The sequence below is a fragment of the Aedes albopictus genome, chromosome 2 (genome assembly GCF_035046485.1).
Source record: "Aedes albopictus strain Foshan chromosome 2, AalbF5, whole genome shotgun sequence".
In the NCBI taxonomy this organism is placed as follows: Eukaryota; Metazoa; Arthropoda; class Insecta; order Diptera; family Culicidae; genus Aedes; species Aedes albopictus.
In genome coordinates, this window is record NC_085137.1 from 41,201,422 (window position 1) to 41,214,088 (window position 12,667).

General features: G+C 41.2%; 1 protein-coding gene across 1 annotated transcript in view; it reads left to right on the forward strand.

Annotated features, from left to right (window-relative positions):
• Positions 1-1,781: 1,781 nt before the first annotated feature.
• LOC109421312 (tRNA-dihydrouridine(16/17) synthase [NAD(P)(+)]-like) overlaps positions 1,782-12,667 on the forward strand; it is a 502,248-nt gene continuing 491,362 nt past the window's right edge. Inside the window, exon 1 of the mRNA XM_062849522.1 lies at positions 1,782-2,140. The gene's annotated coding sequence lies outside the window, so the exon portion shown is untranslated. The remainder of the gene's footprint in view (positions 2,141-12,667) is intronic.

Below are 12,667 nucleotides of genomic sequence, written 5' to 3' on the forward strand. Positions count from 1 at the left end.
AGAGTGGAAGCCGTCGCGGAGCTTCGTGGTGAGCTGTATGCCCTGAAGATAGCTGGAGGAGCGGAGATCGGCAACCGCCGGAGAAATGCAGCTGGGCATCCCGTTGAAGAGGAGTTCGACCAAGAAGATTTTTATGACTGTTATGACGAGGAACTCCGATGCTAAGTGTTAAGAACTTTGTGTAACTTTGTGATTCCTTTGTGTTAAACTTGACGAAGCAGAAGTGTTCGGTGCAGGAGGAGGAACTTTGTGTAGGCTGTGATGTCCAATGTGAACTTTGTGAAGACTTTGTGAAATAGTAACCTTTGTGAACGAACTTTGTGATAGTGATGACCAACATCGAGGAGGAGTGTTGAAATATTTGGGCCAGCCTAATGTATGTTGCGATGTTTATCATCAATGCCCTGCGCCGACCCTGCTAAATGTATGTATGTTGACTGTTATTGTTTATACATTGTTGTTATAGTTTAAAATAAAACCGACCGCCGCGACGTGCACACGCATCTTTGTGTTGCTCCCGTGTTTCTCCGCCGTTACGCGTACCGAAAGTGTCCCGCCGGGTGTGGTTCTGTACTGGGTCGCTTAGTGGTCCTCCCGTCCTCCGTGAACAGTATATAATATATCCAACAGTTCAAGTATCCGGGTCCGTTTGAGCCATGGGGCTCAGAAGAGAATCAGTGTCAGTTGCTCTCGGGGGAAAAGCAACTGACGAAAAATTTCAAGTGTCGGGGCTGGGAATCAAACCCATGACCATCCGCATATGAAGCGAACGTGTGACCAACTACGCCACGGGCCCCGGCAATATACAGATTGTTTGTGCAAGTATATGAGTATTTCGTGAAGTATTTTTTGTAATTGCGTTGCGTTTTCCCCTACTTTTCACTCGCGGTTGTAACGTTAAAACGGCCTACTTTTTTTCACCAAAACAAAAGTGCCGAAAAGTACTACTTTTCGGCACTCTTAAGAGTGTCGAAAAGTAGCACTTTTCGGCACCTTTGCAAGCACCCACTTTTCGATAACTTTCGAGGCTACCGTAGACACAGCTGCTACTTCTACATCCTCTGATGAGCTCGAATCCGAATCAAGACTATTCAGATTCAGATTAGGACTGCAGAACAGTCGTAGAAGCAGCAGCTGAAGCTACTTTTGCTCCTGCCATGGTGCGGTTGCGGTATGACGACGACGAGAGCTTGCAAATTTCTGACACCTACCCTATCATAGCCTACCTGATCAAACAAAAGCACCACGCACCGCGCATGAAAGCTGCCACGTGGTTCGACTTGAAAGTACGTGTAGCAAGATTATACCAAGGATTATACTGAATGTGTATTTTTTGCAATTACAAAAAACTTTGTATGCAACTCGTTGCAAAACTCGATTTTTTCAGCACTCGTCGTATTTATCCAACTCGGCAAGCCTCGTTGGATAAATGTACGACTCGTGCTGAAAAAATCATCATTTTGCAACTTGTGGCATAAATAACTATTTCGTTACTCGCATGTGTCAGGAGCATTTTGATTAGTTGTCAACAAAAGAATACGATTCGCTAATCGGGGCGCAGTCGTGGCCCAACGAGCGAATCCTCACTGTAATTTCTCTTTGATCAAACTGAAAAGCTTTTTTAGGCGTGCGATCCCATTAGTTTCTGAGTGTTGTGTTCAGATGTCGCTTTTCGCAGCGAGGGGGCAAAGCGCACGTTTCTGAATGGCTCGCCTAGAAGCGAAATCGTGCCGAGCATAACAAGAGAACGTCAAAAATCAGCTGCTGATGGGGTGTGCGCAGTTTTGTTTTGATTCCTTCTTACCGACGCAAATCATCGCGTGCTCGCGTATTTACGTCTACGTTCTGCGGGAAAGTTCGGGTTTTCGGTACCGGTGGAGAGCTGTTTGGGCCGTGTTGTTTCCCTAAATTGAGTGATTTGGTGCGGATTGCTCGCTTTTATCAGTAGGAATAAAGTGCGGTGATCAGTTTTGTGCTTGGAGAAAGAGCCTAGTCGAGGAAGATTCTGTCGTGTTTTGGACGTTTTGTTTGTTCAATTCGCGGTTTCAGTCAAAAGTGAGAAAAGTGAGTTTTGCTGTTCTACACGAGCGCTCTAAAGTTTCAACTGCATTTGAAACGGAAATAAATAGTACATCGTAAGGTATGTATAATTTCACGAATAATCCTCTACCTACACGCTCGTTGAAAACTACTCAAAAGTGAGTCGTTTTCGACTCACTCTGGTACTTTCAAACTAGCTGTCAAAAGAGAGTACCTTTATTTTATGAAAGAGAGTTGTTTTCTACTCACACAAGAATAAAACTGAGCTTTACTCACTTTTGAGTAACGGCTTTACAAAAGCACTCATTCATAACCGTCGAAAACTTGTAAAAACTTGTAAGTCCGCGGCCAGTATAATGAACTTGTGCCGAAAACTTTTGAAAATGTGTCTAAAATACAAGAAGTTTAGATACTATTCCAAGCGGAAACCTGTTTCAAGACGATAAGGTAAGTTTTTAATTAACGACCATATCAAAAAATAAAATTATTACGCTACATTGTGATTGTTCTAGGAACTTGAAACTTGAACGGAAATTTCGTTTTCGATAATGTGTGGAATCCCGATTTCCATCCGGGAATCGGAAATACAATGCAGGAGAAACAAGAGAGAGACGAGACGAGACCCAAGACGCATCAACTAGAGGGAATGGAACGCATCCGGGAGTTCAAATGTTTAGCATCATTTTTAAGATATTAAGATCAATATGTATTTTCTATTACTATTGTATTAAGTATTCTATTGCATTATGTATTCCTTCTGAATAATCAATGAATAAATTATTGTTTGCTTCTTTGATAATTATTTACATTTACTAACAATTTTATTATCAAAATATATGGCTCCATGAAAATGTTTTAAAGAGAGTAGCATTTACTCACTTTTGCTTTTATTGAAATTATAAAAGTGAGTTAAAGCTACTCTAATTATGAGAAATTCGATCGTTACTCAAAACTGAGTATTAGATCATTACTCTATTTTGAGCTGTTCCACTTTCTACCAAAGTGAGTCGAAAACGACTCATTTTTGAGTAGTTTTCAACGAGCGTGTATATTATTCAAATCGTCTGACGTGAGATGGTATACAAGGTCAGTGTTTTCCAAACTTTGATCCGCGGTCCACAGTTATATCATAGACTTAATAGTAAGATATAAATGTCAGGAACAAATTCAGTTTGGTTTGTGACGCCAGTTTTTCTCCCATGTTTCCCCCAGGAAAATCGCCCAATACTGGTTTTCTTTACGCGACGCTTCTAAGCTTCTAATGTCAGTTTGCTACGCCCATTTTCATCAAAGCAAATTTTGTGACCATGACAACGAGTAAATCGCGCTTGTTTATTGACGTGTAGGGGAAGAAAAAATTGTAGCACAACTTCCCTTTGGTTTCCTTTTTATTAAATGTTGAATGTATCTAGATGTTTGGCCCAGCTGTAACTTTCCCGATGCGTGTTGTCCCGGTCTGTGTTGTCCCGGTGCATCTTGTGTTGTCCGGGTTGCGGAAATCCTTCCGAACAAGATAGTTGACCACTTAGTCCACTTGGAGCCGGAGAATAGACATCTCGTTCGGCAGAACCTCAGAAATGGTACCAGAAGTAAATTATTGGGTGCCAGCGTTTCAAATTCTCCCACTGGATTTGTAGTACTTGAGACGGAATTCGTTATACACGGTGGAGATTCATTACAACCCCCACGATTTATCAGCTGCTTTACATCCGATTGAGCTCTTTTGCGGAATATAGAATCCTTCAAAAATCAAATTAATTGGTTGAAAGACAGCATTTCATTTGTTCTCAACTTTACCGTGGCACCATGTTGCATTCAAAAAAAAAGTTCATGCCGCCAACCGGTCTTGAACCAAGAACCCTAAGGTTGGCATACTCCCATGCTGATCTTGGTCCGGACGGCGCATTCTCGCGCCAAGAAATTAAAAACGCACATTATGCCAACAATTTTTGAAAAAATCATAACTTTGCATCTATATGATTTACAGTTTTCAGCAAAAAGGAAGGAAAAATATTGAACTTTAGGATGTCAGGAACTAGTGTGGACATTTGTGTGTGTTTCAGTTCATTCAAAAATTCAAAACTTCTTCTAGACCCCCTCCCTCCCCATGGGTTCAATCCCTGGCCCGTCCCTTTTCTCCTTTGTATCTTTCTATCTATTTTCTCTCTCTTCATCAACATATACAACTCATGTATGAGCCTCTGCACGCATTTGCCCTGTCCTGCTCACTCCCACAAAACAATTGAAAACAGCGCGCACAGTAAAAGTCAAATTTGACTTTTACTGTGTTTCCATGTTTTCTGTGGGAGTGAGCAGTAGGCCAGATTAGTGCAAAGGCTCATGTTGTTCGTAGCAATCGTTAGAACCAGAAAAGAATTGAAAATGTCGTTTCCCCTCCTTCCAACATCCACAGCACTGTTATTAAACAATTTATGAAACCATAGCGAACTGTGCCGCTTGACCTTCATATTCATCACATTAGTCCTGTTCAACGACGTAGGTTGAACTTGCTCGAAGTTGTTGCATCCCGCTCTTACCCGTTTCATGACAAATGGGTAAGAACAAGACGCAGCAACTTCGAGCAAGTTCAACCTACGTCGTTGAACAGGACTATTATCTATCCCCTTACGAATATGTACTATAAATAATCCCCTTTGAATGGATCGCATCACCGACCCAACGGTGACTCCCAGATCTCCCATCCTTTCTATCTAACAAATACCGCAGTCCGTGCGGGTTGTGGGAATGCAGAGGTGCTCTCGGTCTCTACTAGCAACACTCAGTATACTCTAACATTCCTTTCCCTGCCCAACCGGCTATAAGGACTTGGCCGGCGCCGTTATTAATCAAAAATCCATGAGCTGCTTAAATTGCACTTTGAGAATAAGTGGAATGTCCCAGCCCCTTATTCAGTTGACATTGACATGCATAGTCAGAATTGATCGTTGATTTTTTTTATGTCACCTTCTGTTGATTATTATTTATTGGAGTGTGAATTATTAGATGTGAGTAAGTAGCCTCGTAGTGGACGATCTGCGGACCCTCAGTAGGTCGGCTCCAGAGGCACGTTCTCCTCCATTTGGGAAATTTGTGCCATCATAGCTTCTAATCGCCCGATGCTATGGGGTGAGGGTGCGATTTCCGCTCCGGACGATGAAATTTTCCGTGATAATAGAGAGAATAGTGAGAATACTCTATTGATCATGGAGACATTTCCTGGTGTTTTTAAAGGTTATTTATTTAGAACGTTATTCTATAAATCTTAAAGCAGTTTGCTATTTGATATAATACTTCTGATATTTCTTTGGCATGGTGCTTCGAAATGAAGGAAAGAGTAAGTAAGCGTAGACGTAGTGTACGTTCAGTAAGCCTGCCTGGGTCATATTGACCCCAACATCCGACTAGGGTTAAAACCATACATTCTAAACCAGCTAAATTTATTACACGATTGTGGTTTCTGCTTTTGATATATGTATGCAGGTAAACCTCTTTTAAGTGTTCTTAGAACACTAAATCGAGAAGCAAGCTCTATCCTTATGGAGATGTTTGTGAGTAACGATTCCTTAACCAACCGTTCTCATCAGCCGACTGGCAAGCTGAAAGAACATGAGGAAATGGGAAAACATCACCCGGAAATTGTGGCAGTATATTTTTCCACTTAAAAACGAAGCTTCAAGCATATTTTGCCAATTCTGATAGACAGAGACGGTGAAAGTGAAGCAGGGAGCTTTGCATGTTTGATTGATACATTTCATTGGCATTGGACAGTGCGCGGTAATGGAATTGAGTCAAGTTTCCTTCCTTTCTACTGTATTTCGTTTGGTTTCCTTTGGGGGAAAATCTCTCTAAAATAAAAACTCTCATTTTTGGTTAACACCCATGCCGCACAGGGACTGTGTTGGAAACACACATTTTTTAAAATTGCTCGTACGATCACATTTTTGCAAAATATCAATATTTTTCGGTATTTGAAGGTGGTTTATAAACCCAGTAAGGTTGCCATGTCGAAATTATTGCAAAATACATGCTCATGTGAGCGTACGAGCAATTTAAAAAAAATGTGTGTTTCCAACACAGTCATGTGCGGCATGGATGTTTACTAAAAATGTGCAGACCGAACACATTTTTGAGCGTAGCCGTTTTTGCGTGATGGGTTTTTCTCTTTGAAGGTTTCAGAAAAGATGTCAGCGGAGGTTGATTGGTTTTACAAATGATACAAATATTAGGTTCAATCTGCTGAATGTGAAAGTGTTATTATGGCTTTACTCTTTAGTCCAGTGTACGCAGAATATGCCACCGCAAGCGAAAAATAAGCAACAAAGAATGCTTTGTTTTTTCGTTAGCAGATAATGACAAAATCGCTCCCGAGTTTGTTCACAACAAAAACGGTAGGAATATTTGTCTCGTTCTATTCACATCGTGATTTTCGCATTGTTTTACAACCAAAACTCGACTCTGAGGTTCGCAAGAGTTTTAATTCGTCGAAATGCTTATGAATTCGATGACGTGGGTCGAAAATTTCAGCAGAAAAGCCGGAATATTTATCGGCACACGCACGGCAAGCGATGTTTATTTTATTGCTCTCATCGCCTAACATGCGTTTGTTGCGGAGCGCCTTTGTTACCAACATGCACCGCTTAGGACAAAGCGTTTGTTTTTCGGCGTGATCCGTTTTTCATAAATACCCTGTAGTCGGATGTACGTTTTCGTCATCGTCTCAAATTTACGAGCAATAATATCAATATCATCAGCGGAACCAAGCAGCTGAACGGATTTCGTGGAAATCGTTCCACTCGTGATTATCCCCGCTCTCCTAATTACACCTTCTAAAGCAATGTGTAGGGTCTAAGTCAGGGAGGACATTCGCAGCGGCCAAATCCTGCCCACAATCCGATCCGATCACTCCGCTTCTCTTCCGCCACCATTCCACTTCTCAACCGACCGTTCCCTGTCACTTCGTACACACTTAATGCTTGATCATCAGAATTGACACTTCTTATACTTTAAATGTAAATGCCACAAATGCATGCTAGTGTAAACCCTACACCCCTACCCTTCTTTAAATGAACAAATTCTAGAGAAACTCATGATTTTTTTTCTAACAAATTGACTTGAGAAATAGGCAGATATGTACTGTTGTGACGCTGACGTCTAAACACAATCCTTGATATGTTCAACTAAATGAAAACTTACTCAAGTCGGTAGGGTCACGGAGCCATCTTACGTTTCCTAATTTATCCTACTCGAAAACAAAGCGTTTAGGGCATCGATTGATTCGGTTCTTCTTGTTATCATGTGCTCACTTCCAACAAAAAATATAAAATAATAAACAAAGCAGACAACGCGTCAATCCTTTGTTTTGGGTAGGATAAAATTGAGAGCCACTCGCTGAACAGATGGAACAGAACTTGATTTTAAAAGAACTCACCCATTCCTAAAACAGTACATAATTCTGTAGTGTATTATCAGATAGAGTACACTAAAAATTGCCGCTCAAAACCAATGTGGTATATCACATTGGCTCAAAACCACCCTCAGCCAATTACAAATAGAAAACGAACACAGAAATCGTTTTACTACTAAATCCGCTCTCATATACCATTTCCAACTAATTTTGCATTAAGTCCTCTAAAACAAAACACGTACATACTTGCATTATAAACAGTTACAATATCTGCCGCATCAAATCATTCCTATGGAATTACTCTCGAAATATCACCACACCATAAAAGAAGTTGTCTGTGACCACACCCCAATTATTCCTAAAATAATTAGTCCTGGAAAATTGACGAGGAGGAGTTGGTAGCACAACACTGATTGCAAATTCTTGCTATTTGATATAAACACCATAGATACGCCTTTGATACTATGTAGGTAAATCAACCATGCGTATTCACACCAAAAAATATATGCATCTTCTATATTTTAATTTATTTTCCACGTTTATCTGTTTCTAATTTTCGGCGAAAATTCGTCCGATTAGTAATATCCATATGTGTACAAGCAGAGCCGGTACAAAACTAAGCAAAATAATGTACAATTTTAGAAAAATATCTACGTGTCTACACATAGAAAGACCACCCGAAGTACGCAGTTGCGAAAAAATAAACATTCAAATGACAGTCACTGTAGAAAGTCTACAAGAAATTGCAGGAAATTTCTTTAGCGATTCCTTTGAACACGAAACTGCGCTTCGTGTGGCAGCTGCGGCAGGCACGAAGCGAAAATAAGATGCATAGAGAGCAGTAGAGCACCACTAAACTGTGCACGTCCATGCTTTGTGTGTATGTCAAAACTCCATGAAACTCCAGTGCTGTTCCAATGTTAAGAACCGCTAGTGAAAAGTGCCATTATTGCTTGACGCGGCGAGTCCCAAAGAAATTCGTTTCAATGATCAACTGATCAATTCCAGGAATCTAAATATATGCAAACCCTTCATCCCATAATATGAATTTTCAATATGACTATGCTGCAATAGTCTACGAAGTCCCAAAGATAATGGTATTGAAAGTTTAATCGGGACTAAACGATGTTTAAAACCGTGTATTTGTCCTTCGTGTAAATCAAATTAAGCGTATTGAAATCTCATTATACATTGGCAAATGTTTGCGATTGTAGTCCAACATTTCTCCAAGGTTGTCATGATTCATGTTGTGTTGTCTATTTGTTTGGCTTATTAGGCCAAATATGTGTCATGTATAATGGGACCTCTACACCCCATCTGACTCTAAATGGCGCAATCATGAAATATGCACTGGTTACCGGGGTTCATTCGCACTCCGTGAACTTAACTGCCTTGAAAAATCACTACCATACCCTTGCTGGTACTATCGCTCAACAAAACACCGAACAATGAATACAGTGCCGATTCGCTCGTTGGCGGCTCGTTAGATGGGCTGTCTCGATGGTTGGATGTTTATTGGTTGGGGTAAAAGCCAACTAAAAAGGACTGTCAATGTCAAAATCGATGTCAAAACCAGTTTGACCGCTGTCGCATCGCAGCTTCTGTATACAGAACGTTTGTGCAAGTATGTGAGTGTTTAGTGGCGTACTTCTTGTCACTTGCGTGTGTCTAGAACATTTTGATCAATTGTCAGTTGCCCCAATGAACGAACACGATTCGTTAATCGGGGCGCAGTCGTGAGTCGTGACCCAACCAGCGAATCCAGGCTGTACAAAAATTCACTCATATATGTTTGCTCAGTTATGGCCCTCAAATTTTCATTACATCTAATTTACAAAATTTTGCTCTCAAAAGAGAATTCCCCAAACATTGATTTTTTTTTTTTGACTGGACCTCGAGAAGGCTTTTATCAGTTTTTTTTCTTTTGAGCTAACTCCAGATCTCCCAAATTTATCCTTGCTACTCAATATTCAAGTAGCCTCCTTTGTTTTGTATCAATTCCACGCTACATAACAAAACTTTTGTCAATCAGCATCCTGGTTGTGCTCTAAACGCTCAAAGCAATGCACAATCTGAACTTGAACTTCTCACAGCCCAGTGTGAAACATCAGGTAAACAAAGTTTTATCTCTTCTGACTTTTCAAAAACAATCTTCTTGTCTCTCACGTCATGAACCCAATTATGGTCTGCTATATGTTTCTCTTTACGGACCCCCGTTGCACAATCTATTTAAACTATGCATGTAGTAACGCGGCAACCAACTCCATTTCCTTTTTCCCACAAGTCTTGTTCGCAAGTCTTGTTCCATTTCTCAACATGCGCTTTTGAACTATAGAACAACCTATTCATTTTACAGCCATAAAACTTGTAATTTCATTTTCTTTTCGTTTCCAAGCGTAATGCTTGCAGAAACCTTCGGGTGAAATAACCATCTTCCAGGCGTTTTCCCGAGCACAATGCTAGCAGAAGTTGTGAAGGCGATTCAATTTTATTTAAGCACCCTGAAGCCTTGGAAATATTACCATGTTTCCAAGCATCCCGCTTGCAGGTACTGTTAAGGTAAACTACACTTTTTCCGGGCGCCTTCAAGCCATGGAAATATTACCTTGTTCCCAAGCACCCTGCTTGCAAGAACTGCCAAGGTAAACTACTCTTTTTCCAGGCGCCCTCAAGCCTTGGAAATATTACCTTGTTCCCAAGCACCCTGCTTGCAAGAACTGCCAAGGTAAACTACTCTTTTTCCAGGCGCCCTCAAGCCTTGGAAATATTACCTTGTTCCCAAGCACCCTGCTTGCAGGGACTTCCAAGGTAAACTTCTCTTTTTCCAGGCGCCCTCAAGCCTTGGAAATATTACCTTGTTCCCAAGCACGCTGCTTGCAGGAATCGCAAAGGTAACCTACTCCTTGTATAACACATTTCCTTCAACCGGCAACCCGCCACGGTTACAATATTCATTTCGACTGGCAACTTGCAAGTCCCTTGGGCGGCTCCCCGCCATGACCTTCCATTAGACCGGCAACCCTCAACGGTCAATAACACAAAACCAGCAATCAATTAGGATACCTACAAAAACTATAAATCTGAGATACTCATTTATCACAGTCTCAATGCATGTCCTTAGGTCAACAACCTATGGCTATCATTCTCACGATACGGTAACCCATCACGATCACAAGCAGAATGTTTTTCTCGCCTATGCCAGAAAAACATGGTTTCCCAAACTGTGGGCCGTGAAAAGTGCATCTGCTGGCAATAGGAGGTCGCGCACCGGAAAGTTTAGGAACCTATGCCATAAACATTTGATGTGTCTCACTCTCCCCTCACTTCCTCGCTCACTTCATGAGGGCATCATCATCACAAGCTGCGCCACTTTTCCGTAAACAAAACACGGCAAGCACCAGCAAAACCTCACTCTATTCGAAAGTTCATCTTTATGATCTGCCCGTCAAAAACTTTACTCAACAAATCAAGATTCCAAACATGTGACGTAATCGCCATTCACCAACATTACACTAATACTTACACCCAATAGACACTTGCTCACCGCAAGCAAACTGCCGAGCAACCTTGCGACCAACCACCAGCAGAGTGAAAAAAAAAATAATGAAATGATACCAACTCCGGATGAAACACACTCTCCACAGATCGCTGCGAATGTCCATCTCCATCCCATCCTCGTCGCCAGATGTAGGGTCTAAGTCAGGGAGGACATTCGCAGCGGCCAAATCCTGCCCACAATCCGATCCGATCACTCCGCTTCTCTTCCGCCACCATTCCACTTCTCAACCGTTCCCTGTCACTTCGTACACACTTAATGCTTGATCATCAGAATTGACACTTCTTATACTTTAAATGTAAATGCCACAAATGCATGCTAGTGTAATCCCTACACAATGTTGTACAGCAACCACGAAAGACCATCACCTTGCGGTAACCCTCTGCGAGATTCGAAGGGACTCGAGAGTGTCCCTTATACTCGAACTACGCACATCATTCGATCCATCGTCGCCTTGATCAATCATATCATTTTATCCGGGAATCCGTATTCGTGCATAATCTGCCATAGCTGCTCTCGATCGATTGTATCATACGCCGATTTAAAATCGATAAACAAGTGACGTGTGGGCACGTTGTATTCGCGTCATTTCTGCAACACCTGGCGGATGGCGAACATCTGGTCCGTTGTAGCACGTTCATCCATGAATCCAGCCTGATATTGTGGATTTACTGGCTACTTGTATTCTACCGGTCGCTTCCGTATGGCCTCCAAAGTAGCCGTTTTATAAAAAGAGTTACTTAAAAATGATTTTAAACATTTTTATTGTATGCGCTATTCCTCGTTGCCACTAGCTACTCAGCGACATTCATTTTTTGACAATCAAGTTGATTTTTATATGAAAACGGCTACTTTATAACGGCTACTTAAGTAACCGGTAGAATACAAGTAGCGGGTAAATCCACAATATAAGCTATTTTACGAGACGTTCTACCGGTGGGCCGCCCATTGTTATTGTTTACATTTGATGTTTTTGTTTTCGCGAAAAGTAGCATAAAATGGGGTGAGCGCCAATCAAATTTTTGCTGGCAGAGATGTTTCGGTTTCTAATGTGGCATGTATCAATCTGCCGAGCTGCATGATGTCACTAGCAGATGAAAAAAACATCCCAACGGTCCACGAATATTAATTATAGGATATAATTAGGATTAATTATAGGATATAATTAAAATTTGAGAGAGTATCTTGTAGGCAGTGCTCAGTAGTGTGATCGCGCGGTAGTTCCCGCAATCCAACTTGTTGCCCTGTAGATGGGGCACACGATACCTTCCATCCATTCCTCCGGTAATACTTCCTCCTCCCAAATCTTTGTAATGACCCAGTGTAGTGCTCTCACCAGTCTTTCTCCACACTGAAATAATTCTAAGAGCCTATTTTATCAGACACTGCACATACATTGTACCCGTAGTCTGACACGTTCACATCAAATCAATCGTTATACGTATTATATCATAAACAGTTCCGATTGAAAAGCCTTCTAATAAAACTCAATGACACTTGCGCATATCGGAGTTATAACACGATCGATACATTAGCTGTGCATATAACTTTGGCCGTTTTTTTTTTTCAAAATGAAAAAAATATTATTGGAGTTGCATATACATTGGCGCACCCAGCACACATGATAGAAGCAAGACATATAAAAGTATAATGGCGATCTGAGAGTC